The sequence below is a fragment of the Prionailurus bengalensis genome, chromosome B2 (genome assembly GCF_016509475.1).
Source record: "Prionailurus bengalensis isolate Pbe53 chromosome B2, Fcat_Pben_1.1_paternal_pri, whole genome shotgun sequence".
Taxonomy (NCBI): Eukaryota; Metazoa; Chordata; class Mammalia; order Carnivora; family Felidae; genus Prionailurus; species Prionailurus bengalensis.
In genome coordinates, this window is record NC_057349.1 from 131,304,659 (window position 1) to 131,332,281 (window position 27,623).

Sequence of the window (27,623 nt, forward strand, 5' to 3'; positions counted from 1 at the left end):
AGACATTAACAGAATAGAAATAATTCCAGATACATCCCCAACCCAAAGAAATGCATACTTCCCACTATATCTAAAACAAAACTCGAAATGAACTCTGATGGTCTATAATGCCAATCTTCTTAAAAGAGTAATCATGGGGCGCCTGGGTGGCTCAGCTGGTTGAGCATCTGACTTCAGCTCTTGTCACAATCTTGCAGTTTGTAAGTTTGAGCCCCGTGTCAGGCTCTGTGCTGACAGCTCAGAGCCTGGAGCCTGCTTCGGATTCTGTGTCTCCCTCTCTCTGACCCTCCCCCTGTTCATGCTCTGTCTCTCTCTGTCTCAAAAATAAATAAACGTTAAAAAAAATATATCCCTTTAAAAAAAATTTAAAAGAATAAAATTTTGATATCAAAAATAATACGTAGACAGGGCACCTGGCTGGCTCAGTCGGTTAAGCATCCGACTTCTGCTCAGCTCATGATCTCGCAGTTTGTGAGTTCGAGCCCCACTTCGGGCTCTATGCTGACAGCTCAGAGCCTGGAACCTGCTTCGGATTCTGTGTCTCCCTCTCTGTCTGCCCCTCCCCCATTCATGCTCTGTCTCTCTCTCTCAAAAATAAAATAACCATTAAAAAAATTATTTAGAAAGAAAGAGTAATCAACAATTAACCTTTATCTATTGTAGTATGGTTCTCAAGCTGACTGCAACATTACCAAGAGCCCCCTAATTGCCAAATCAATGAATGTTACTGGGTTGGATTTTTTTTTTAATTTCCTTTTATACATGACCTCTTTCGAGTATTTGAAACCCTTGACAATTCTTATCTTCTTGGAATGTTCTTATTCCAATCATTTCTCTGCTTCACTCTCATAATGCCTCACATAGACTCATGATAGCCATGTAATTATGGAAAGCATGCAGTAATTGATAATAGCATAATATAACAGAATATAGAAGCAGCCAAATAAGGGATGTCCCATTTGAAAGAAATATTCTCATCTTACTATGCTGTTCTTATGATTAATGAGAAAAGTACACACGATCCATGTTTCTATTTTGTACTCATTTTATTCAATAAAGAACTGCATTGCACATGGCTCAGAATATATGAATTACTAATATGCCTCAAAGTGTTATTCCTCATGCAGGGAGAAGAAGAGTGATTGCTTGATGTTTACTCTCACATACACACTTTATAATCCACAACACAGGACAAAATATTGAGAAACAAGTTGCGCAAGAGTGAAAAATATCCTCTGCCCAGACTGCTGTGTTTATTCTCCTGCTGTGATCCATTAGTAAACAGCTGTTCCTTGACTTCTGTAGATAAGAATTCTCTCAGCACGGCAAGTTGGGAAAGAAGGGACTCATTTTTTTTTCAAACAGGTGAAGCTAGGGACAAAAAATGATTTGCGATGCTGTGTAATGTGTCACAAAAATTGAGTACCTAATTCATACATTCTAATTGTCATTACTGAGCATAATTCTCACTTTACCCAAGTCTTATATCATCCCCAAGAGGAGAAAAAAAACAACAACAACACAAGAATTTGGGTTAAAGGAATGAGGTATAAAACATAACAAAATATCCAGAACTTTGAAGAGTATGCCATTTTCTTAAACAAATCCATCCTATTCTCTACAATTCAGTTTATCAAAAGTTTGGAAATGAAAATTTTATATTGGTGAAATCTCATAAATAAAACCTCCGGATTAAATATACGTTATGTATGCACAAATCAGAGAGTAGTCTGTTTGGAAAACCACTTCCATATTTAGCTGCCATTCACTCAGCTGCAAAATGTAAGAAAAGCATGCTTATCCATTGCTGACAATGAACACCAAAGACCTCAGGATAAGTTTTCTGATGAACCATAATGAATTACATAGATGACTACAATGTCTTAATAATGTGTCTTCATTGCTAAATACAGGATTTGTAGACCTCATTGTGTATAGTATTGACATGTTTATCTTCTAGGAAAAAATATATAATCTCACAGTTTAACATTCTTTAATATTGGAAAGAAGCTAATAAAAACTATGAGGGCTGCAGGGAAATAAATTAATTTTACATTAGAGGCCTATTGATTATTCTTGTAATAAGAATGGACAAATCATGCAATTCATGAATTAAACCCTTAGAGAACAGAATTAAAATTCTTCATGTGGAACATGCTTAACTTGGATAATTGAGTTATTTTTGAGAAAGCCCTTCAGGAAACTTTATTCTAGTTTCATTAGTAATCCCCAAGTTAATTCAAAAGTGATTCAAATTTGGGCAAAGTATTAAGGAAAATTTTAATGTATGAAAGTTTAGTGAAAATCATATTAATTAGCATTCATTGTTCTAAGTTGTTTTTCCTTTGGTATCATAAATGTATACAAAGATTCCCACTTTGTTGATAAAAAAAAATCACCACCAATAAGTCATTCATTCACTTACCAAACTATTTTTGAGCACTTCCCACATGTCAGGAATAGTGCAAGATGTTAAAGATTAAAAGATGACTAAAATATAGTCTATGACTTATGTTTTGTACTCTATAAACTTAAACTTCATATCAGAGGGAAACAGATAAAGACTCAAAAACAACGCATGTGACAAATGGATGGGTCAGGTTCATCAGGATACAGGATACTGTGCTGTTCTGTAGAAATAACCCAAGTTTCTAGAGTTTGGAGGCAGTCTGGAGGGGGGTTATAAAAGCAGCCTACCACAGTAAAAGAGTGTAGTTGAATTAGAGCTACCTGGAAATGGCCGTTGATGAGGAAAGTATAATCTAAGGTGCAGCTAGACAGAGCATTTCATTATCTCACTTCCCATTAACAATGTGCTTAGCTCCATAAAATAATAGGTACTCTATTTATGAATCCAACTTTTTTTTTTAGAAATGGAAGCTGAGTACAATTGCTGGGGATGATGCAGGTTTCAGAGGAATATCTAAAGCAGAATATCTAAAGTGAAGTAGAATATCTAAAGCAGCAACAGGACAGAGGGACTTTGTAAGAGATGTGTTCAATGGGGCTTTGTCTGGGGTATGATGTGCAGCGTGTGACTGTCATCCTTTCCAGTGCCTCCATAAATCTCAGGTAGGGACTATAAAATTCAGAAAAAGAGAAGAATGATGATGAATGGTAAGTACAATTGGGGTTCACGTGAAAACCAGCAAAGGGTCTCAGTTTCAGGTACTGATTGATGTCAGGCCAAAAGAGGATCAGTTTGAATGGATGAGAAGACCACTAAGATCTCAGTTACTCATGCAATGCATGGTCACTGTACAATTCAAATTTCAAAAAGAAAGAAACGAGACAGAAGCAAAATAAAACTTATGAAAAATAAGCCCAATATTCAGTTTCAGTTCTGACATGTAAAGAGCTTGGAAATTGTCACTGCCATTCTTAACATAAGAAAAAACACTAAACAAATTAGAGATCAATGGCCTCCATCAGAGAATTCAGGTCACAGGGCAAACCAGAATGCTGAGTCTGGAAAGACCAGAGAATACAGAAAACCACAGCCAACATCTGTTTACCCACAGCAGACACGGCAGGAGCCATGCACTATAGGTACACAAAAATGACAATTCTGACAAATTGTTTGAGTCTGCACATGGATTAGAATGAGGATGAGAAACTCCTGGGGGCCACAGTCTCAGGGAAAGTATGATTTCTGTGGGTTTTACTGCCAGGAATCTCACAAGGTTAGCACTTGGAACCAAGAACCGAGAGAGATTCCCTCGTGTCCAGGGTGGAAGAAAGGGAGAGTGGTCATATTGAAATGTGCCCACAATGTTCTCCATAACAAGGGGAAAAGACTTTATCAGAGCCTTATTCCCTTGGGAAAAGGGCACTTATCTTATTCCAGCCCCCTCTCGCTCTTCTGTTTCATGTAGGTGGAGGGAAAAACACCCTGAACACTCGTAAAATTCACAGCCCAAGGTCACAGGCCCACTAAAAGACTGAGATTTAATTTTAAGATTATAAAACACTTCCTCTCACTCACACCAAAACACTATGTCAAAACAGGGCTCCAATATAAGAACAGTGGATGATAGCCAGCAGAGCTGCAAGGAACAGACTCTACTTTAGAAGGAGTTCTCAGAGAATCCTGAAAACAAAGGGGTGACCACAAGAAGGACACTGAAGAAACTTTAAGCCACTGGCACCTACAACAAACATTAAACACATCTGGTCTCCTAACAGATAACAACAGAGAAACTCACACCAGTGGCCATTTACCACAATTCTTATTATCCAACACATTATGTCAATCTCAAAAATAATAATAATAATAATAATAATAATAATAATAATACAAGGCATACTAAAAGTCAATAAAGAAAACAGTCTAAAGACTCAAAACAAGCATCAAAAGCAGACTCAGATATCACACAGGTGTTGGAATATCAGAATATTTAAAATAACTATGATTAATATGTTAAAGAATTTACTAGAAAATAGACAACATGCCAAAACAAATAGGCAATGTAGCACAGAGATGGAAACTCTAAACATCAAAAAGAAATGCAGGAAATTAAAAATACTGTAACAGAAATAAAGAATGTGTTTGATGGGCTCATTAGTAGACTGCACACAGCTAAGGAAAGAAGCAGAGAGCCAGAAGAGGTATGAATAGAAACTTCCAAACTGAAATGCAAAGAAGAAAAAAATCAATAAGAAAATAGGATATACAAGAACTATGGTAAATTCAAAGGCATAAAATGCACACATGTGGAATATAACAATTAAAAATAGAATGGAAATATTCTGGAATAAATATTGAAAGTAGCAATGTCTGAGAACTTTCCAAAATTAATGACAGATACCAAATCCCAAATTAAAGAAAGTCAGAGACACCCAACAGGACAAATGTCAAAATACAGAGGCATTTCATTTTCAAACTGCAGAAAATCAAAGACAAACGACTAAAAGAAGCTGGGGGATGGGAACACCTTACTTGAAGAAGAATTACAGCAGACTTCTCATCACAAACCATGCAAGTAAAAAAAAAAAATAAACAGGAGTGCTGTGAAACAGTTAAGGTGCCAAAAGAAAAATGTGCCATTCTAGAATTCTGCATGCAGCAAAATTATCCCTAAAAAGTGAAAGAGATACAGTTTCTCAGATAAATAGGAACAGAGAATTCATCAGATGTGCCCTGCAAGAAATATTAAAAGAAGTTCTTTAGAGAGAAGGAAAATAAGGTCAGAAATTCAGATCTATTAGGAATACATTAAGGTAAAATAAAATATTTTATTTTTTTTATATATGAAATTTATTGACAAATTGGTTTCCATACAACACCCAGTGCTCATCCCAAAAGGTGCCCTCCTCAATACCCATCACCCACCCTCCCCTCCCTCCCACCCCCCATCAACCCTCAGTTTGTTCTCAGTTTTTAACAGTCTCTTATGCTTTGGCTCTCTCCCACTCTAACCTCTTTTTGTTTCCTTCCCCTCCCCCATGGGTTCCTGTTAAGTTTCTCAGGATCCACATAAGAGTGAAACCATATGGTATCTGTCTTTCTCTGTATGGCTTATTTCACTTAGCATCACACTCTCCAGTTCCATCCACGTTGCTACAAAAGGCCATATTTCATTTTTCTCATTGCCACGTAATATTCCATTGTGTATATAAACCACAATTTCTTTATCCATTCATCAGTTGATGGACATTTAGGCTCTTTCCATAATTTGGCTATTGTTGAGAGTGCTGCTATGAACATTGGGGTACAAGTGGCCCTATGCATCAGTACTCCTGTATCCCTTGGATAAATTCCTAGCAGTGCTATTGCTGGGTCATAGGGTAGGTCTATTTTTAATTTTCTGAGGAACCTCCACACTGCTTTCCAGAGCGGCTGCACCAATTTGCATTCCCACCAACAGTGCAAGAGGGTTCCCGTTTCTCCACATCCTCTCCAGCATCTATAGTCTCCTGATTTGTTCATTTTGGCCACTCTGACTGGCGTGAGGTGATACCTGAGTGTGGTTTTGATTTGTATTTCCCTGATAAGGAGCGACGCTGAACATCTTTTCATGTGCCTGTTGGCCATCTGGACAGCAACATGCAGAAGGTTGAAACTAGACCACTTTCTCACACCATTCACAAAAATAAACTCAAAATGGATAAAGGACCTAAATGTGAGACAGGAAACCATCAAAACCCTAGAGAAGAAAGCAGGAAAAGACCTCTCTGACCTCAGCCGTAGCAATCTCTTACTCGACACATCCCCAAAGGCAAGGGAATTAAAAGCAAAAGTGAATTACTGGGACCTTATGAAGATAAAAAGCTTCTTCTGCACAGCAAAGGAAACAACCAACAAAACTAAAAGGCAACCAACGGAATGGGAAAAGATATTTGCAAATGACATATCGGACAAAGGGCTAGTATCTAAAATCTATAAAGAGCTCACCAAACTCCACACCCGAAAAACAAATAACCCAGTGAAGAAATGGGCAGAAAACATGAATAGACACTTATTTTTATTTTTAATTGATTTAAAAGACAATTTGTTGTTTAAAGTAAGAATAGTAACAATATATCAGATGATTATGACATATGGACAAGTAAAATGAACTTCATAAGAGATTGGAGGGAGGAACTGGGAATATTCTGTTACGAGGTACATGCACTTCACCTGAAGTGGTACAGTGTGATTTGCAGAAGAATTTAGCTTAGATTAAAATGCATATTTTGAGCTCTATGGCAAGCACAAAATGTTTCTAAAAAGAAGCCTAAATTATATGCTAAGAAAGGAGATAAAATGGACCATGAAAAAGGTCCCATCTAAACAGAGAAAGCACAAAAAGATGGTGAATGAAGCAACAAAGAATAAGTACAACAAATAGGAAACAGTAATAAATATAGCAGATATTAATCCAGCCATATCAATAATCACTTTAAATGTGAATGGTCTGAATACACGAATTAAAAGAAAGGAATTGTCAAAGTGAATGAAAACAAATGAGCTATATGTTGTCTACAAGAAACTCATTTTAAATACAAAAACTCAGATTAAAGCAAAGGGGCAGAGAAACATATGCCATGCTAACAATAATCTAACCTAAAGTGGCTATATTAATTTAAGACACAGTGGACTTCAGAACAAAGAAAATTATCAGGAATAAAAAGGGACATTACATAGCAATAAAGGACTATAATTCTTCAAGAAGGCATAGCCATCATTAATTTGTATGTACCTAATAACAGAGCATCAACACAGGTAAGCCTAAACCTGATGGAGCTGCAAGAGAAAACACATAAACCCACTTCAACATACTTTTTCTCAGTAATTGATACATCAAGCAGGCAGAAAATCAGGAAAGATTTTGTTGATCTGAAAATCAATGCCAATCAACTTGTTTTGGTTGACATTTACAAAATCCTCCACCCAATAACATTGGATGTACCCATTCTTGAGTACACAGTCTTCTCAAGTGCATGGAACATTCACCAAGACAGACCACAGACTGGGCCATAAAGCATGTATTATCAGGTTTAAAAAAAAGAAGAAAGAAAGAAAGAAAGAAAGAAAGAAAGAAAGAAAGAAAGAAAGAAAGAAAGAAAGAAAGAAAGAAAAAGAGGAAGGAAGAGAAAGAAAGAAAGAGAAAGAGGAAGGAAGAGAAAGAAAGAAAGAAAGAAAGAAAGAAAGAAAGAAAGAAAGAAGGAAGAGAAAGGAAGGAAGGAAGGAAGGAAGGAAGGAAGGAAGGAAGGAAGGAAGGAAAAAGAAAGAAAGAAAGAAAGAAAGAAAGAAAGAAAGAAAGAAAGAAAGAGAAAGAGGAAGGAAGAGAAAGAAAGAAAGAGAAAGAGGAAGGAAGAGAAAGAAAGAAAGAAAGAAAGAAAGAAAGAAAGAAAGAAAGAAAGAAAGAAAGAAAAGAAGGAAGGAAGGAAGGAAGGAAGGAAGGAAGGAAGGAAGGAAGGAAGAAAGAAAGAAAGAAAGAAAGACATTATACAAAGTATGTTCTCAGACTACAATGGAAGTAAGCTAGAAATTAACAACTTAAAGCTGAAAATCTCTAAACATTCTAAGTAACACATGGGTAAAGTAATCTCTAAGTAACACATGGGTAAAAGTGATCATCTCAAGACAAATAAAAAATTATTTTAATCTAAAACTTATCAGAATTTGTGGAAGTAGCACAAGCAGGGCTTGGAGGGAAATTTGTAGCATCATTAAATGCATATTTAAGAAAGGAAAAATATCTAAAATCAATAATATAAATTTCTTCCTTAGTAAAGTAGAGACAGAAGAACAATTTAAGCCTAAAGGAATCAAAAGAAAATAATAAAAATTGGAGCAGAAATCAATGAAATGAAAACAGAAAAATAATATAGATAATCAATAAAAACAAAAGCTGTTCTTTGAAAGATCAATAAAATAATGGGGGGGAGGAGGGAAGGAGGACATAAATTACCAATACATGAAAGATAGATTCTTATTGCTGATCTCATGGATATTAAAAGGATAAGAAAGGGGAGCCTGGGTGGCTCAACTGGTTGAGCGACCGACTTTGGCTCAGGTCATGATCTCACAGTTTGTGAGTTCGAGCCCTGTGTCAGGCTATGTGCTGTCAGCTCAGAGCCTGGAGCCTGCTTCAGATTCTGTGTCTCCCTCTCTCCCTGCCCTTCCCCCACTCACCCTCTGTCTCTCTTTCTCAAAAAATGAATAAACATTAAAAAAAATTTTTAAAGGATAAGAAAGAAATGCTGAAAAATAACTCTATACCCACAAATTTGATAAGTTACATGAAATAGACCAAATTCTTAAAAGGTATAAATGACCAAAACTCACACAAGGAAAAACAGATATTCTGAATATATTTATTAATATGTAGCTATTAATGTATCTGTTAAAGGAATTAAGTCAATAATTAATAACCTTCAAAAAAGGAAATCAAAATACCCAGATAGTTTCACTGGTGGATTCTATCAAATATTTAGGTAAGAACGGATACCAATTCTCCACAATTTCTTCCAATAAATACAAGCAGAGAAAACACTTACTAACTCAACCTATGATGCCAGTATCACCCCAATACCAAAACCAGATGGATATCACAAGAAAGGAAAACTACAGGCCACCATTGCTCATGAACATACATGAAAAATCTTTAATAAAATATTAGCAAACTGAATCCTAAAATATACAAAAAGAATTATCAGGACCAAGTTGGGTCAACATCTTCATACATACATTTTGCGTACTTATTCAATTATTTCCTTAGGATAAATTCCTAGAAATAGAATTGCTAGATTGGAGAGTATGTACAACCTGAAGAATTTTAATACATAGTTTAAAATTACCTACAATAGAGCCAATTTAATTTTTATTTCCACCACAAGAATCTAAGCTATATGAGCCATTTATGTATCATCTGTAGTGATTTTGTTTTGTTTCCATTTGTCTTTTCCCCAGCTTCTTTTTTGTAGTGATTTATATATTAAAGATTTAATAATCTTTCACATTTTGTAACTGATTTTTATTGGTTTGTCACATGCTTTTAGCTCAATTTTGGGTGTTTTAGCCACAGGAAGTTATTTTTTTAAGACATACGTAATTAAAAATCTAAATCACGGTATGCTGTGGAATAATAATCCCTTTCCCCCACTGCCTTTAGTTTTTAAATTTGTTACTCAATTATAAACTTGGGGTTTTTTAATGTCTATTTATTTATTTTGAGCGAGAGGGAGAGTGCACGTGTCAGCGGAGAAGCAGAGGGAGAGGGAGAGAAAATCCCAAGTAGGCTTTGCACTGTCAGCCCAGAGCCCAGCACAGGCTCGATCCCAGGAACCATGAGATCATAACCTGAGCCAAAATCAAGAGTTGGAAACTTAACTGACTGAGCCTCCCAGATCCCCCTGTGGGTCTTTTTTACATTTTGTTTCATTCTTTTGATATGTGTATCTTCTCTGATATCAGAACCATCAGGTTTTAGTTATGGAAACTGCATATTATCTTTTAACTTTAAAATTTTATTCTTTTAGATTAAATGTAAAATTAATAAGTTCTCGGGAAAAAGTTTCATAATGATTTCTTTTTTAAATATCATTAGAAATATGCTGGGTTTTTTTCTTTTTTCAAGTTTATTTGTTTTAGTAATCTCTACCCCAACGTGGGGCTCGAACTTACAACCCCAAGATCAAGAGTCACACACTCTTCCGACTTAGCCATCCGAGTGCCCCTATACTGATTTGGTTTAAGCTGAATTGCAATTTAGAGAGAACCAAGAACTTTAAGTACACACTCTTTCCACAGATTGTCTCATTTGTTCCAATATATAGAGATGTAACAAGGGCATGATAGGTTTTTATTTCACGTTTTTGTTACTTTTTAAAGTAACAAAAATATTTAAATTTTTGTTTATTAGTTACTTATTCTAGGCAGAGGGCAAAGCTATTGTTTTTTGCATATGGATTTTGAAACCAACCACATTTCAACTCATTCACTTCCAGATAATTTTTTTTAAGTAGGCAGTTATGTTATTGCAAATAACAATGATTTTTATGCTTACTTACACAAGCCTTTATACCTCCCTTTTCTTCTTTTTTTAAATTTTTAGCTCCTTGAGTACCAGGTCCGGAACAGTGTGCAATAATAACCATTATCTGCATCCCTACCTGCATCTCGATTTTAATGGAAAAGCCCACTGATGAATAATGATGCTGCTTAGTGGGATCTGGCCTCTCAGAACACAGTGCAGTAAAACTGGGCATTAATAACAAAATGTTAGCCCAAAACAACAACACTGGAAATGTAACTATTCCAAATAATAATATTCATTTGGGGTGCCAGGGTGTCTCAGTTAAGCTCAGGTCTTGATCTCAGCTCAGGTCTTGATCTCAGGACCTTGAGTTCAAGCCCCACATTGGGCTCCATGTTGGGCGTGGAGCCTGCTTAAAAAAAGAAAAGTCAAGGAAGTGGCCTTCTACTCCTAGTGTTCTAAAACAACACATCAATAATGTATATTGTGATTCACAAAATGCATTTATTACTATTTATTGGGATTAACAAATTATTATTATCCTTTGGATTTCTTGATGAAACATTCCTATATGGGTTGGTCATTATAAAATGTGTGATTTATTAGGGCTTTTTTATACTGTTGAATAAAATTTGCTAATATTTTACTTAGAATTTGACTCTGTATTTGCAAATAAAATTAAATTGGCCCACAGGATCTGCATGTATATGTTCATACCCTCCATTTTCATATTATTGTTATATGGAAATTTTCAATTCTTTTTATAAAATAGTTCCAGTGATGTAGAAATATTCATTCTTTGAAGGTTCCTAGAATTTCTAGAACTTCTATGTAATATAAGCTTTGAGTTTATTTTTCTAAATGTGTGTGTTTGGTTTTTTGAAGGTAAATTTTGAGTACCTTATTTCTATGTTATTGTGCTAGAAAAATCATGTTTCATTAAAATTTTCAAATATATTTGTATGATATGGTACTATATTCCCATTTTTTAAAAATATCCTCTTAATCTGAAGTTATACCACTTATTTTCCATATAATATATTTGTAATTTCCTGAGGTTTTTTTTTTCTTGATTAACATTGCCAGAGATTTCTTGTCTTTTGATCTTTCCAAAGAGCCAGATCTTATATGTATCAAGTCTATTTTTTTTCTATTAGTTCATTCATTTGTTTAAATCTTACCTATTCTTCCTAATTTTCTTGTTTTTTTTTCTGTTTTTTTTCAAGTTTCTTGAAGTGAATGTTTAATTTGTTTCCACTTATATATTTCTTTATAATGAAATTATTTTAGCACTATGGATTTTCTTCTGAGTATACCTTTCTCTACATCCTACATGTTCTATTTATTTCTACAATTAGTTTTTCTCTTTATCAAAGAAATACAATAGTTCTTAGCTGCCAAGTGCCATTTTCCTTCAGAGGGCTTTAGGAAGAGTGTAGGAGTATTTAGATTTGTCACAAATACCAGGAGGGGCTACTGACATTATATACTCAAAGATTGGGTTTGCCAAATGTCCCACAATGCATAGGATGCCCCACAGAAAAAAGCACTAGCACCCAAAATACCAATAATGATCCTATTTGGAAACAGTACAATATGTGCAGTATACAGCATAGACAACAAATTCTCCCACATCCTGTCCCCACTCCCACTACCCTAAAATAATCATTTTTTATTACTTTTGCTATTTATTTTGGGATTTTCTCCACATCGCGAAATAATAGACATCTAATGCATATTGTCAACTATGTTAGACTTCCTACTAATTATTCTGTTAGATGAAAATCTCTTATGTTTCCTCTTCCCCTCTTCCCATTTTCCTAGTATTGTTACAAGTTTTGTGGTATAATATTCTTAATATAACTATGTAGGTGTTTTTTACTCTTGAGTATATTATGACTTAATTCCTTTTCTAGTGCTTCTTCTGGTTCTTCCTGGAATTACATAATACCTCTTTTATTTCATTTGCTTTGATGTCTTTAAATCTATGGATGCCTTCTACATCCTCCACAATCTTATAAAAACACTGCTCAATATAATTTTCTACACTGCCATACTGATGTTTTTGGTTCCACTTTTGAACTAGAAATACCTCCATTCCCCTTGGAACTCTCTTACCTTCTGGCTCTCATTTGGACTGGATTCTAAGCCTTCAACAGAGTTGTCATCCTGGGATTCCTCTTTATCTTCCTCTATGCTGTATCCTGTTTGTTGGATCTTAGGTCTTCCTCATTCTTGGTTTATGTATTTGTTTTGATAGGAACGCATTCTTCATTAGGTTCTGAAGAAGTGCTGCATGGGAGATAAATTTTTAAAGACTTAATGTGTCTGATAATATCTTATTCTGCACTTATACTGACTGATAGTTTGGCTAGGTGTAGAATTCACTATTTATTTTGAGTCACTCAGATCCTTTATACCTGACCTGTTTGCTTTTTTTTTAATATGAAATTTATTGTCAAATTGGTTTTCATACAAACCCCAGTGCTCATCCCAACAGGTGTCCTCCTCAATGCCCATCACCCACCCCCCCATCAACCCTCAGTTTATTCTCAGTTTTTTTTTTTTAATTTTTTTTTCAACGTTTATTTATTTTTGGGACAGAGAGAGACAGAGCATGAACGGGGGAGGGCCAGAGAGAGAGGGAGACACAGAATTGGAAACAGGCTCCAGTCTCTGAGCCATCAGCCCAGAGCCTGACGCGGGGCTTGAACTCACGGACCGCAAGATCGTGACCTGGCTGAAGTCGGACGCTTAACCGACTGCGCCACCCAGGCGCCCCTATTCTCAGTTTTTAAGAGTCTCTTATGGTTTGGCTCCCTCCCTAACTTTTTTTTTTCCTTCCCCTCCCCCATGGTCTTCTGTTAAGTTTCTTAGGACCCACATAAGAGTGAAAACATATGGTATCTCTCTTTCTCTTTATGACTTATTTCACTTAGCATGACATTTTCCAGTTCCATCCACGTTGCTACAAAAGGTCATATTTCATTCTTTTTCATTGCGGTAGCTTTTAGGACATTCTGGTATTCTAAAATATCATGATTAAAGGTCTTGATATGATATTTCTAATTATGTGTGCTGAATATTCAGCAAACTTTTTTACATCCCTCTCTTTTGGATAATTGCTTTTATTATGCCTTTGATAATTTCCTCCCCAATGTGTTATCTATGTTCTCTCAATGAAATCTCTACTCTTAGATGTTATACATTTGGAGTTAATTCTCTAATCTTCTTATCGTTCCTGTCTTATTGTCACTTTTTATGATTTTCTACTTAGTGGAAGATTTCTTTATCTTTTACTTTCAAACTCATTATTGAATTCTTAATTTCATTTATCATATCTTTATTTTTCAGTAACTATTTTTCTGATTAATTTTTTTGTAGCATTCTCTTCTTTTTTCCATGGGCTCCATAATTTCTCTTATCTTTTAAAAACATAAGTTGTAATTTCTTTGAAATTTTCATTTGTTTTCTATATTATCAGTATCTGTTTCTGTATGTTTTTTTTTTAATTTTTACCTTCCAAGATTTATTTATAATCAAGTTAGTTAACATATAGTGTAATATTGGTTTCAGGAGTAGAATTTAGTGATTCATCCTTTACATATAACACCCAGTGCTCATCATAACAAGGGCCCTCCTTAATGTCCATCATCCATTTAGCCCATCTCCCTATCTACTTCCACTCCATCAACCCTCAGTTTGCTCTTTGTATTTAAGAGTCTCTTTTGGTTTGCCTCCCTCTCTGTTTTCATCTTATTTTGTTTGCCTTCCCTTCCCCAATGTTCATCTGTTTTGTTTCTTAAATCCCATGTATGAGTGAAATCATATGATATTTATCTTCCTCTGATTGATTTATTTTGTTTAGCATAATACCTTCTACTTCCACCCACGTTGATGCCAATGGCAAGATTTCATTCTTTTTTATGGCTGAGCAATATTCCATTGTATGTATATACCACATCTTCTTTATCCATTCATCAGTCAATCACATTTGGGCTCTTTCTATAATCTGGCCATTGTTGATAGCGCTGCTATAAATATTGGGGTGAGCGTGCCCCTTTGAATCAGTATTTCTGTACCCGTTGGATAAATACGTAGAAGTGCAATGCTGAGTTGTAGTTCTATTTTTACTTTTTGAGGAACCTCCATACTGCTTTCCAGAGTGGCTGCACCAGTTTGCATTCCCACCAGCAGTGTCAGAGAGTTCTCCTTTCTCCACGTTCTCGCCAACATATGTTGTTTCCTGAGTTGTTAATTTTAGTCATTCTGACAGGTATAGTTTTGATTTGTATTTCCTTGATGATGAGTGATGTTGAACGTTTTTTCATGTATCTGTTAGCCATGTGTATGTCTTCTTTGGAGACATGTCTGTTCATGTCTTCTACCCATTTCTTAACTGGATTATTTATTTTGGGGATGTTGAATTTGGTAAGTTCTTTATAGATTGTATCTAATATGCCCTTTATCCAATATGCCATTTGCAAATATCCTCTCCCATTCCATAGGCTGCCTTTATTTTGTTAATTACTTCCTTCACTGTGAAGAAGGTTTTTTTCTTGATGAAGTCCCAATAGTTCATGTTTGCTTTTGTTTCCTTGCCTCTAGAGACATGTCTCATAAGAAGTTGCTACAACCAAGGTTAAACAGGTTGCTGACTGTGTTCTCCTCTAGAATTTTGATGGCTTCCTGTCTCACATTTAGGTCTTTCATCCATTTTGAATTTATTTTAATGTATGGTGTAACAAAGTAGTCCAGTTTCATTCTTCTGCATGTCAGTGTTTAATTTTCCCAACACCATTTATTGAAGAGACTGTCTTTTTTCCATTGGATATTCTTTCCTATTTTGTCAAAGATTAATTGACAATATACTTGTGGGTCCATATCTGGGTTCTCTATTCTGTTCCACTGATCTATGTGTCTGTTTCTGTGCCAGTACCATACTGCCTTGATGATTATAGCTTTATAATACAGCTTGAAGTCCAGAATTGTGACACCTTCAGCTTTGGTTTTCTTTTTCGACATTGCTTTGGCTATTCAGGGTCTTTTCTGGTTCCATACAAGTTTTAGAATTGTTCTAGTTCTGCGAAAAATGCTGGTGTTATTTTGATAGGGATTGCATTGAACGTATCGATTGCTTTTTGGTACTATTGACATTTTAACAATATTTGTTCTTCCAATCCATAAGCATGGAATGTTTTTCCATTTTTTTGTGTCTTCTTCAATTTCTTTCATAAGTGTTCTATAGTTTTCAAAGTACATATTTTACCTCTTTAATTAGGTTTATTCCTTGGTATCTTATGCTTTTTGGTGCAATTGCAAATAGGATTCCTTGATTTCTCTGTTTCTTCATTATTGGTTTGTGGAAATGAAAAAGATTTCTGTATGTCGATTTTATATTTTGCAACTTTGCTAAATTCATGTATCAGTTCTAACAATTTTTTGGTGGAGTCTTTTGTAGTCTTTTCTACAGAGTATTATTTCATCTGTGAAGAGTAAAAGTTTGACTTCTTCCTTGCCGATTTGGATGCCTTTTGTTTCTTTTTGTTGTCTGATTGCTGAAGCTAGGACTTCCAGTACTATGTTGAACAACATAGTTGAACAACAGTGGTGAGGGTAGACATCCCTATCTTCTTCCTGACCTTAGGGGGAAAGCTCTCAGTTTTTCCCCATTGAGGATGGCATTAGCTGTGAGTCTTTTGTATACGGCCTTTAAGATGTTGAGATATGTTCCTTCTATCCCTACTTTCTTGAGAGTTTTTATCAAGAAAGGATGCTGATTTTATCAAATGCTTTTTCTGTATCTATTGAAAGGATCATATGGCTCTTATCCTTTCTTTTATTAATGTGGTGTATCACATTGATTGATTTGCAGATATTGAACCACCCCTGCAGCACAGGAATAAATCCCATTTGATCATGGTGAATAATTCTTTTAATGTACTTTTGGATTCAATTTGCTAGTATCTTGTTGACAATTTTTGCATCCATGTTCATCAGGGATATTGGCCTGTAATTCTCTTTTTTAGTGGGGTCTTTGGTTTTTGAACCAGGTAATACTGGCCTTATAGAATGAGTTTGGAAGTTTTCCTTCAATTTCTATTTTTTGGAACAGTTTCAAAAGAATAGTTATTAATTCTTCTTTAAATGTTTGGTAGAATTCCCCCTGGGAAGCCATCCAGCCCTGGACCCTTCCTTGTTAGGAGATTACTGATTCAATTTCTTTGCTGATTATGAGTCTGTTCGAATTTTCTATTTCTTCCTGTTTCAGTTTTGATAATTTATATGTTTCTAGGAATTTATCCATTTCTTCCAAATAACCTACTTTGTTAGCATATAATTTTTCATAGTATTCTCTTACAATTGTTTGTATTTCTATGATGTTGGTTGTGATCTCTCCTCTTTCATTCATGATTTTATTTATTTGGGTCCTTTCTCTTTTCTTTTTGATAAGTCTGGCTAGGGGGGTTATCAATTTTGTTAATTCTTTCAAAGAACCAGCTCCTCGTTTCATTGACCTACTGATTTTTTTTCTATACCATTTATTTCTGCTCTGTTCTTTATTACTTCCCTTCTTCTGCTGGTTTTAGGCTTTATTTGCTGTTCTTTTTCCAACTCCTTTAGGTAGAAGGTTAGGTTGTGTATTTGAGACTTTTCTTCTTTCTTGATTAAGGCCTATACTGCTATATACTTCCCTTGTAGGACCGCCTTGGCTGCATTCCATTGTTTCACACTGCCATGTTTTCATTTTCATTTGTTTTCATGTATTTTTTTTAAATTTCTTTTTTAATTTCCTGACTAACCCATGTTCTTTAACCTCCATGTATTTGAGGTCTTTCCAGTTTTTTTTCTTCTTGTGGGTGCCTTCAAGTTTCATAGTGTCGTGGTCTGAAAATACACAAATATGAAAATAGTATGACCTCAATCTTTTTGTACTGGTTGAGGCCTGATTTGTGACCCAGTCTGTGATCTCTTCTGGTGAATGTTCCATATTTCAATACACTTGAAAAGAATGTGTATTCCACTGCTGTAGGATGAAAGGTTCTGATCATGTCTGCTAAGTTCATCTGGTCCAGTGTGTCATTCAAAGCCATTGTTTCCTTGTTGATCTTCCGCTTCAATGATCTGTCTGTTGCTATAAGTGGGGTGTTAAAGTCCCCCACTATTCCTATATTATTATCAATGACTTTCATTAAGTTTCTTATTAATTGATTTATATATTTGGCTTTCTCCAAGTTGGGGGCATAAATATTTACAAGTGTTAAATCTTCTTATTGGATAGATACCTTTATTATGATAGAGTGCTCTTCTTGGTCTCTTCTTACAGTCTTTGGTTTAAAATACAGTTTGTCTCACTATTTTCTTTTGATGTCCCTTAGTATGATACATGGTTCTCTACCCACTCACTTCCAATTTGGAGGTGTCTTTGGGCCTTAAATGAGTATCTTGCAAGCAGCACATAAATGGGCCTTGTTTTGTTTTGTTTTATCCATTCTGTCTTTTGATTGGAACATTTAGTCCATTTACATTCAGAGTAATTATTGATAGATATAAATTTAGTATCATTGAATTACCTGTAAAATTGCTGTTCCTGTGTGCTGTCTCTGTTTCTTCCCAGTCTTTGTTGCTTTTGGTCTCTCTTTCCTGCTCAGAGTATCCTCTTTAATATTTCTTGCAGAGCTGATTTAGTGTTCACAAACTCCTTTAGGTTTTGCTTATCTTGGAAACCCTTTATCTCTCCTTCTGTTATGAATTACAGCCTTACTAGATAGAGTATTCTTGGCTGCATTTTTTTCCCATTTAGCATGTTGAATATATCATGCCACTCCCTTCTGGCCTGCCAGATTTCTGTGCATAGGTCTTACTAACCTTCTTCATCTACCCTCATAGGTTAAGGACCTTTTGTACATAGGTGCTCTCAGGATTCTCCCTTTATCTTTGTATTTTGCAAGTATCACTATGATATGTCTTGGTGTTGACTTGCTTGTTGACTTTAAGAGTTCTCTGTGACTCTTGGACTTGAATGCCTGTTTCCTTCCCCATATTAGGGAAGTTCTCAGCTGTAACTTGTTCAAATAGACCTTCTTCCCCTTTTCCCTGTTTTTCTTCTTCTGGGACTCCTATGATATGGATATTATTCTGCTTTATGGAATCTCTGAATTCCCTAAGTCTATATTTATGATCTAATGGTTTTATTTACCTATTCTTTTCAGTTTCATTATTTTCCATAATTTCACCTTCTATATCACCTGTTCATTTCTCTGTTTCTTCCTTCTTCATTGTGATTACAACCAGTTGGTTTTGCATCTCAGTTATAGCATTTTTTATTAGGTCTCTTATCTCTGCTGCAAGGGTTTCTCTGGTGTCTTCTATGCTTTTTTCAAGCCCAGCTAGTATTCTTATGACTGTTTTCTAAATTCTTGTTCAGATAAATGTGGATGGAACTAGAGGGTATTATTCTCAGTGAAATAAGTCAGTCAGAGAAACTTAACAAAAGACCATGGGGGAAGGGAAGGGGAAAAAATAGTTTCAAACAGAGAGGGAGAAACCATAAGCAACTCTTAAATTCAGAGAACAAACTTAGGGTTGATGGAATGTCAAGGCAGAGGGGAGAATGGGTGATGAGCATTGAGGAGGGCACCTGTTGGGATGAGCACTGGGGTTGTATGTAAGCAATGAATCATGGGAATTTACTCCCAAAGACAAGAGCATACTGTATACACTCTATGTTAGCTAACTGGACAATAAGTTATACTTAAAAATAATAAAATAAAAAATAAATTCTTGTTCAGATATGTTGCTTATATCTGTTTTGAACAAATCCTGGCTGTGATTTCTTCTTGATCTTTCTTTTGGGGAGAATTCCTCTGTCTTGTCATTTTGTCTAGGTTTCTCTCTTTTGCATGTTATGAAAGCTTCTTATGCTTCTTGCTCCTGAGAGTAATGCTATATTAGAACGGGTCATATACTGTCCAAGACCTGGTGCTTCAGGAAGTGTTTCTGGTATGTGCTGTGTGCACCGGCTGTTGTGTTTGGGCTGCTCTTCCCTACTGGTCAGTCCTCTGCAGAGTTCCTCCTTACTTGGAGTAGGGAGTGTTTAGACCTTTAACTAGGTATGCTTTGATTTGTTTGTTAAAATAAGTCTGATTTTTTTTAAAAAGTGGGGGGGGGGGGGGTCTGATCCAAAAGAGAAAAAGGAAAAGGAACAAAGAAAACAAAAAGCTATAAGACTGATTCCAAAGAAAAAGGGAAAAAAAAACAGAAAAGGAAGCCTGATCCAAAAACCAAGAAAAGGAAACCAACAAAGAAAGAAAAGAACTATAAGCCCGATTCCAAAGAAAAAGAAAGGGGGGGGTGGGGGAGAAAGAAAAGGAAGCCTGATCCAAAAAAACCAAGAAAAGGAAACAAACAAACAAACAAAAGAACTGTAAGCCCGATTCCAAAGGCAGGAAAAAAAAAAAAAAAAGTCTGGTCCTATTTCTACTGGAACTGAAGCCCTCTGAAGCACTGCATGATCACTAGCACTGGGTGCATGTTGGGGGGCCTGTGCTGGTCCCTGGGAGAGAGGCCTCCTCTGCTGGCTCACAGTCAGACCTGCCCTAGTAAAGGTGCCCCTGCAGAGCACAGGGGGGCAGGGTTTGGTAAGCGGCTCCTGCCTCCCTGGGGGGGAATTGTGTTGCTCTGTGAAGTCAGACCATGCTAGTAGGTGCGATGGGGGGGTAGGGATGGGGGAAGATGGCAACACCCCCGGGGAGGGTAGTTTGCACCAGTAGCTGTTCAGCAAGTCCTCACAGAAAAACAAACAAGCTCCCCTCCTGTGTCCCACGCGGATTCAAAACTCCAGATCTTCCAGGACCGGGCAAAGCACCGACCTGCTCCCCTCCTCTGGAGGACAGACTCACAGCACTTTGCCTGGTGCCATTCTGTCCAGAAAAGCAGTTGCAGGGCCACACAGGTGCCTAGGGTTTGTGGTGAAGCTCAGTGAAAGGCTGCCACAAGGTTATCTGCCCTCTGCGCATGCCTCTGTCCCCTGCTGTTGATGGCCACTCAGTGGCTCCCGCCGGGTCTTTTGTCCTTGAAGAGGCAATATACCCTCTTCCAAACCTACTCCAGAGACAGGAAAGTTCTCTCCCAGTGCGACCTAGGGGATCCCCACACCACACTGTCAGCAAATGGCGCAGGCTTCTAAAACCTCAGAATTTGAGCTCCACTGTATGCAAAAACTTGCAATAATCCATTCCTCTCCATTCCCCAGTCAATGGTTTTGGGGGAGTGTTCTTCTTGTGTGAAACTGACATTCTCCCCCTCTCTCCTTCTCTGTCTTCTCTCCACAAAAAGGGCTCCCTTCCCTCCACAGCACCATGGCTTTTCTCTCCCACAATTCATGTCTCCACCCCTCCTACCTGCCACATTCTCTCCCTCTGATTAGGCAGATTGTTCTCTTAATCCTCAAATTGATTTCCTTGGTGTTCTAAATGATTTGATGTTGATCTAGCTGTGTTCGAGGGACCAAGGTTCACTGACTACTTTGCTATCTTAACTCCTCCCCGTTGTTTATGTATATTTTGATATCTTTCTTATATATTGGAAACTTTCCTATATACATGGTAATCCTTAGCTTTTCTTACACATTTAAGAGTGAAACACTAGGGGCGCCTGGGTGGCGCAGTTGGTTAAGTGTCCGACTTCAGCCAGGTCACGATCTCGTGGTCCGTGAGTTCGAGCCCCGCGTCAGGCTCTGGGCTGATGGCTCAGAGCCTGGAGCCTGTTTCTGATTCTGTGTCTCCCTCTCTCTCTGCCCCTCCCCTGCTCATGCTCTGTCTCTCTCTGTCCCAAAAATAAATAAACATTGAAAAAAAAATTAAAAAAAAAAAGAAAAAAAAAGAGTGAAACACTAAAAGTCTCATTAGACTCTGCCTTATATGTATGATCATAGTTTTTTTGTGTTTAGACGCCATTCTAGACCATTCTAGGCTAACTTTCTTTTTTAACGAATAACAAGTATTTACAGCAAACTTTGTCATCGGTATACATGGTATATCCCTCTATTTGTACAAATTTCCTTTTACTTTCTTCAACAAAGTACAGTATTATAATTCTCTTCAGAAATTACATATATATCCTTTTTGGTAGATAATCTAAGTAAATAATGGTTTTTTATGTTACAAAAGTTATATTTTTTCCTTTTAAATTACATTTTCTAATTTACTATTTCTGCAATGTAGAAATATGATCAAGTTTTATCTTTTGATCTTATGATTGGCATCCTTGCTAACCTCTTAATTGTTCTAAGTTTCTGTATATTCTATTCTATATTTTAGCCATCAGATCATCTGAGAAAACAACGTTATCTCCTTATTTTCATTCTTAAACCTGTTTGCATTTTTATCTTATCATATTGGTTGTAACACTACTGTCTCTTCATATTTATTGTTTCATGAAACATATTTGAGGCCACATCGATTTTTATCCCTTTATACATAATTTTCTCTTGTTTTGTAACACTTTATAAAATGCATGTTGTTTTACTCTCCTTACTTATCTATGAGGAAGACAAGCTCTGTTCTACTTGGAGTTGTTCACCTAACAGTAATCAATGAATTCAGTTCAGTTCTATGAAACTAAATAAAGGAAACCTCATTTAAAATGGAGTTGGGAAGGGGCTCCTGAGTGGTGCAGTCTAAGCATCTGACTTCAGTTCAGGTCATGATCTCACAGCTCATGAGTTCGAGCCCCACATCAGGCTCTGAGCCTGCTTCAGATTCTGGGTCTCCCTCTCTCTCTCTGCCCTCCCCTGATTGCACTCTCTCTCTCTCTCTCTCTCTCTCTCTCTCTCTCTCTCTCTCTCTCAAAAATAAATAAGCATTTAAAATTTTTTTGAAAATAAAAATAAAAATAAAATGGAATTGGGAAGCCAGAAGGGGGAACTCTTACATGATACCACTCACAGCCCTTTGCAGCCTCAACAAGAAAAGGCATACCCTTCATTCCCACCAGGAAGAAGCCTACTTGATTACCCAGCAGGAGGAAGGCAGCTTTTCTCCTTGCCTTGCAAGGAGCCAAGCCACTGAGAGACTGTCGGAACTCAGCCAATGAAAAGCCACTACACTTCAAACTTCCAGTTTACTCCAATGGACTTTTGTTTATAACACCCCTTCCCAACGCCCCCCTTCCTCTATATAAGAGCAATCCTCTCCTTTGTTCTCTGGATCTGCCTACGGCTTTTGCTATAGCTTACTTGTCACAAATTGCAATTCCTCTTCTATTCCCAAATAAAGCCATTTCGCCGGTAAAATGATTGGCTGTTTTCTTCTTCAGGTCAACAGCTCTGCTCTCTGTGTACGGATACCTACAGTGAACAGACTGATAGCAACAAGGCAGGTTGTGTGGCCAGATCTCAATCCACTGAAGTTTCTAGTAAAACTCTTCTCTCATCTCTGCCTAGTTTTGTCATTTCTCACAACAGAAAGCTGGTGTTCCTTACATGCAACAATAACAGGGTTCTTCACTGGCCACCTGCTACTCCATTTCCCAATCTCCCAATCCCACCCTGACCCTTAGGGCACTTTCCTCTCAACATACACTTATTATATTGTGACTTAAAGTAAGAAATAGATATTAGGTCTTTGTTCATGGTTCCTGGCTCATAACTCCTAGAACCCTTGCCGTTACCTATATAAGGGCCAAAGGAACTTTTGTTATAATATTTAATTTTCTTCCCTAATTCTGAAATAGCTCCTGAGTGATAAAGGTAAAATGAATTTGTTTTATTATTCATAATAAGCACCTTTCAAGCATAGCTGAGTTTATGTTAATGAAACAAGTTTTGGGAAGCCCACAGGACGAAGACCTGGGTTGTGAAGAGGACCAATCCTGTGATTAAACGGTTGGAACTTTCCACACCCCCACCTCCTCCAGGGAGGGGAGAGGGGCTGGAGGTTGAGTCAGTCACCAAAGGCCAATAATTTAATCAATTATGTCTATGTAATGAAGCTGCCAAAAAAATCCCAAAGGACAGCGCCTGGGTGGCTCAGTCGGTTGAGCGACTGACTTCAGCTCAGGTCATGATCTCATGGTTTGTGAGTTCGAGCCCCGCGTCAGGCTCTGTGCCGACAGCTCAGAGCCTGGAGCCTGCTTTGGATTCTGTGTCTCCCTCTCTCTCTGCCCCTCCCCCACTCATGCTCTGTCTGTCTCAGAAATAAATAAACATTAAAAAAATTGTTTTTAAATCCCAAAGGACAGCTTTTGGAGAGCTTTCAGACTGGTGTACATTTGGAGGTGCTGGGGCAAGAGCACACCTGTGGAGGACACGGAAGTTCTGTGCCTTCCCCACATATCTTGCCCTCTGCATCTCTTCCATCTAGTTGTTCCTGGGTTAAATCTTTTTATAACAAACTAGGAATCCAGCAAGTAAACTCCTGCTCTGAGTTCTGTGAACTGTCCTAGCAAATTAATCAAACCCAAGAAGAAGTTGTGGGAATTTCCAATTTATAGCCAGGTGGTCAGAAGCGCAGGTGACAACCAGGACATGGGGTTGGCATTTGAAGTTGGAGGGAGGCAGTCTTGTGGGACTGAGCCCTTAACTTGTGGGATCTCATGGTATCTCCAAGCCAACAGTGTCAAAATTGAGTTAAGTTGTAGGACACCTAACAAGTGTCACAGAACTGCTGGGTATGGGGGGATAAAAGCATACATTTGATGACCAAAAGTGTGAGAAGCAATGCAGTGTTATAGTAGAGTATGGAGAGTAGAAGAGACATACAAGAGGAGCGATTTTCCTTATTTTTCAGTTTCCCCTTATTTTTTCAGTTTCCCCCTTATTTTTCAGTTTACAGTATCTACCTGATTTGTAGGTTACTGGCAATGATCATTGTTTAGGGGTGTGTTCTGTCATCAGCTTATTGCTTCTCAGTTCCAAACCCACCCTTCATCGCCTGTTTGTGATACTAGAAGAGTTTTCCCTTGCCAGTTGGCTTGATGTTAAGCTTGGTCAATGGAGGGACAATGAAAAACAATGGAAGGACAATGGAAGGACAATGAAGGAAGAAAGGGCTTTTCTTCTGGTACCTGGTTATGTTCTTCTCTTTTGGCTCCTACAGCAAGATGCGGCACAGGACACCCTATGGGCGGCTTATGCTGGCACCCTAGAGGGCAATATCCCGGCAGATGGCTTCTCAACGAATTCTTCAGCATGGCGTCTTCTCAGGGATGGCTTCCCTACACCAGAGGACAGAGTCTTCACAGCACTACTGCAAGGTCTCCACCATCCAGTGGGTCATGGCTGCGGAGTCTCCAGTGAAGTCTGAATCTCATGGGCAGGGGAGAGGAGGGTAGGGTCTTCCAAATGTGTTTCTTCCTTGGACGTTCTACCTCAGCCCTAGATGGGGGGCTGCTCCCCACGTCTGCTATTACTCTTCCTTTCCTTATGTTTTCTTTACTCCTTAGTAGGTTATAGTTAATACTGTTATAGTTAATACTTCTTTATATTAAACTTCCTTTGTTTCCATTTCTGTGTGACACTTGTATCTCCAATTGAACGCTAACATAGAATGTGATAAAGCCTTCTTGATATCACTTTACCTATGCTGTCTACAGCTCTCAGAATTCACCTTCCCTGTTTTCCTCATTTAGTTTAATTTGGTGCATCGATAAGTACATTTGCAACATTATCAGGTTATACCCAGCAAGGGATGGCTTTCCTTTTGGTATGACATCAATGATAACCCGGTTGTCTGTTTGCAGTATTACAGATCTGATCATTGGAAGGATTTTCCACAGACTAGCTTCAAGACTCTGTACCTTTCACATCTTGTTTCTCCTCCAATACCCACAAATATGTGGTGGTGGCCACCAAAAGCCACATTCATATAATGATATGACTTCTGGCCCTATACCTTCGTGTTATAATGCCAGGTGAATCAGCACAGTGAGCAAGAGAAGTATTTGGGGAAGCCATTCCTATATCTGATGGTTGATAGTTTAACTTTACCCAACAGTGGCTGAAAACTATACAAACATGTGCCATTCAATGCAAGTTAAATACCCTGATTCCATTTTCTCTTAGATGAGTCTCATAAATTCTTGGAATCACTTCAAAACTACCTGATACAGAGGAGGGAAAGCTAGGATAGAGGAATACCGTCTTAACTTGTTGAGATTGAAATTGTCTACTTTTCCAAATTTTAACACACACACACACACACACACACACACACACACACACACAAAATTGTTAACCAAATGAATGAAACATCCTGGGTCCACACACAAAAAAATGTTAACCAAACGAGTGAAACATCCTGGGTCCAGAGACAGAGCAAAAGAAGTCTTCATGCTGGCATCCATGCCCTGTGTTGCCAAGATTCTCTGTGGCATCTGTACTTGGCCATGGAGAAAACAGCCACTGAAGCCACCCAGTGGTACAACCAGGGGCTTCATTTCTGTCTATGACTCCCCAAGCCTGTGAAGTTGTAAATACCCTTAGTGTATGCCTTTTCTGCACAAACTACACTGGCTAGAAAAGGATTTGTTATTTCTAATTTTTTTTCATAATTTTTTTCTTTAAAACCTTACTGCTAAAATCAGTGAGTCTGTTCCCTTCAACTTGTGGGTTGTCCCAGTGACCAGATGGAAGGGAAACCTTTCCCAAACCCCAAGTCCAGTCAGGTTCTTTTGTTATGTGCCCTCCTAGAACTTCAGTCAAGGCACTATTTTAGTTTTTACTGTACCTTTTATGTGATTAATTCACTGACTTCTCTGCCCACCCTACCCACCCACTCCCACCAAAGACTAAGAATACTGACATCAGGGACTGTGTCTATTTTAGTTCACTAGTACTTATCACTTGACATTGAGTAAGTTCCCGATAAATGTTCACTGAAGAAAAATAAAAGCGCTTATCCAGTGAGTCAATTCTTTCTCTTTTATATGTTTCTCCTGTACTTGCCGTTATTACCGTATTTAATAATTACCACATTCTATTGATATTAGCTATGAACATGTCTGCACACCCTACTTGATTATAAGCTCCCAGAAGTTTGACATTATTTCTCAGTTGTTTGAAAGTACCCAGTAAGTACTAAATGTTTATTGAACCAATCTGTGCCCTGAACTGGGAATTAGTATATCTGCCATATATCTCAGATGCATTATGTAGCTTCTTTAAGATTCAATTTTTTTTATCTGTAGACTGAATAAGTTATTCTAGAAATGATCTCCTAGGATCCCTTCCAGTTAAAAAAAGCTAAAAGTTATGTGATTCTAAATACTAAATACATTCTCCTATCTCAAACCACTAACAAGATCTTAAGTAATTTAAATGAGGGGGAAAAGGCCTTCAGGTGTATTTAAAGATGTGGGGAGAATTTTCATTAAAATATATGGGATGGAAACTTGTTGATTCATTTTTACCCGGTGGAATTATAAACAATAAAATGTTTACTTACAAAAGCCAAACTGGATAACCATAAGGAGCTTACACTCTTTGGGGGCATGCAGAAAAATCTCTAAAATGTGTGTATATTTTTAAAAACTTACCATTTTAGGAAAAACGGTAGTTTATACTTCTTGGGAATTTGAGAAATGTTGTATGCTTGCTGGATAATATTACCGTATACAAACATTTGAAAGTTTCCATTAGGAATCCACTGTCATACTCGAGAAAAATATATTAGATGTTTGGGCCATCAGACCATTTAGGATGATTCTCTTTTAACAAATTTGATTTCTAGTAAAGAATAAAACTTACGTATATTTGAATTCAGTTTTAGCTTCACCCTCTTACAAATGTAAATTTTATATCGACTCTACAAAAAAGCTGCTATCAGAAAATCCACTCAATACTCTATTCAACATGAAATAATGTTTCTCCCATGAAGACGATTTTCCCCATTTAGCTTTATTAAAATCTTCAAAATATATGATTAAAGAACACTAATTTACTTTAAAAATGCACAGTATTTAGTGTCATTTGCTTTGGAGTATGAGAATAATTCTCATAAATCAAATAGTTTATTAAGATCTTTCAAAGAAACAGAAGAGAAAAGGAAGATAATTTGGAGAAAATAGGTAAATGAGAATAGATGCTTTATTTCTCATATTCTCATGCAAAATACATCGCTTAGTCAATAATATTATTACCTCCTTTTAGAAAAATAGAAT

At 37.0% G+C, this 27,623-nt stretch overlaps 1 long non-coding RNA gene across 1 annotated transcript in view; it reads left to right on the top strand.

Moving 5' to 3' along the window:
• The window catches only part of LOC122490060, a 77,176-nt gene extending 52,207 nt beyond the window's left edge, over positions 1-24,969 (top strand). The window contains exon 2 of the long non-coding RNA XR_006299072.1: positions 24,563-24,969. This is a non-coding gene — a long non-coding RNA (uncharacterized LOC122490060). The remainder of the gene's footprint in view (positions 1-24,562) is intronic.
• Positions 24,970-27,623: the final 2,654 nt, after the last annotated feature.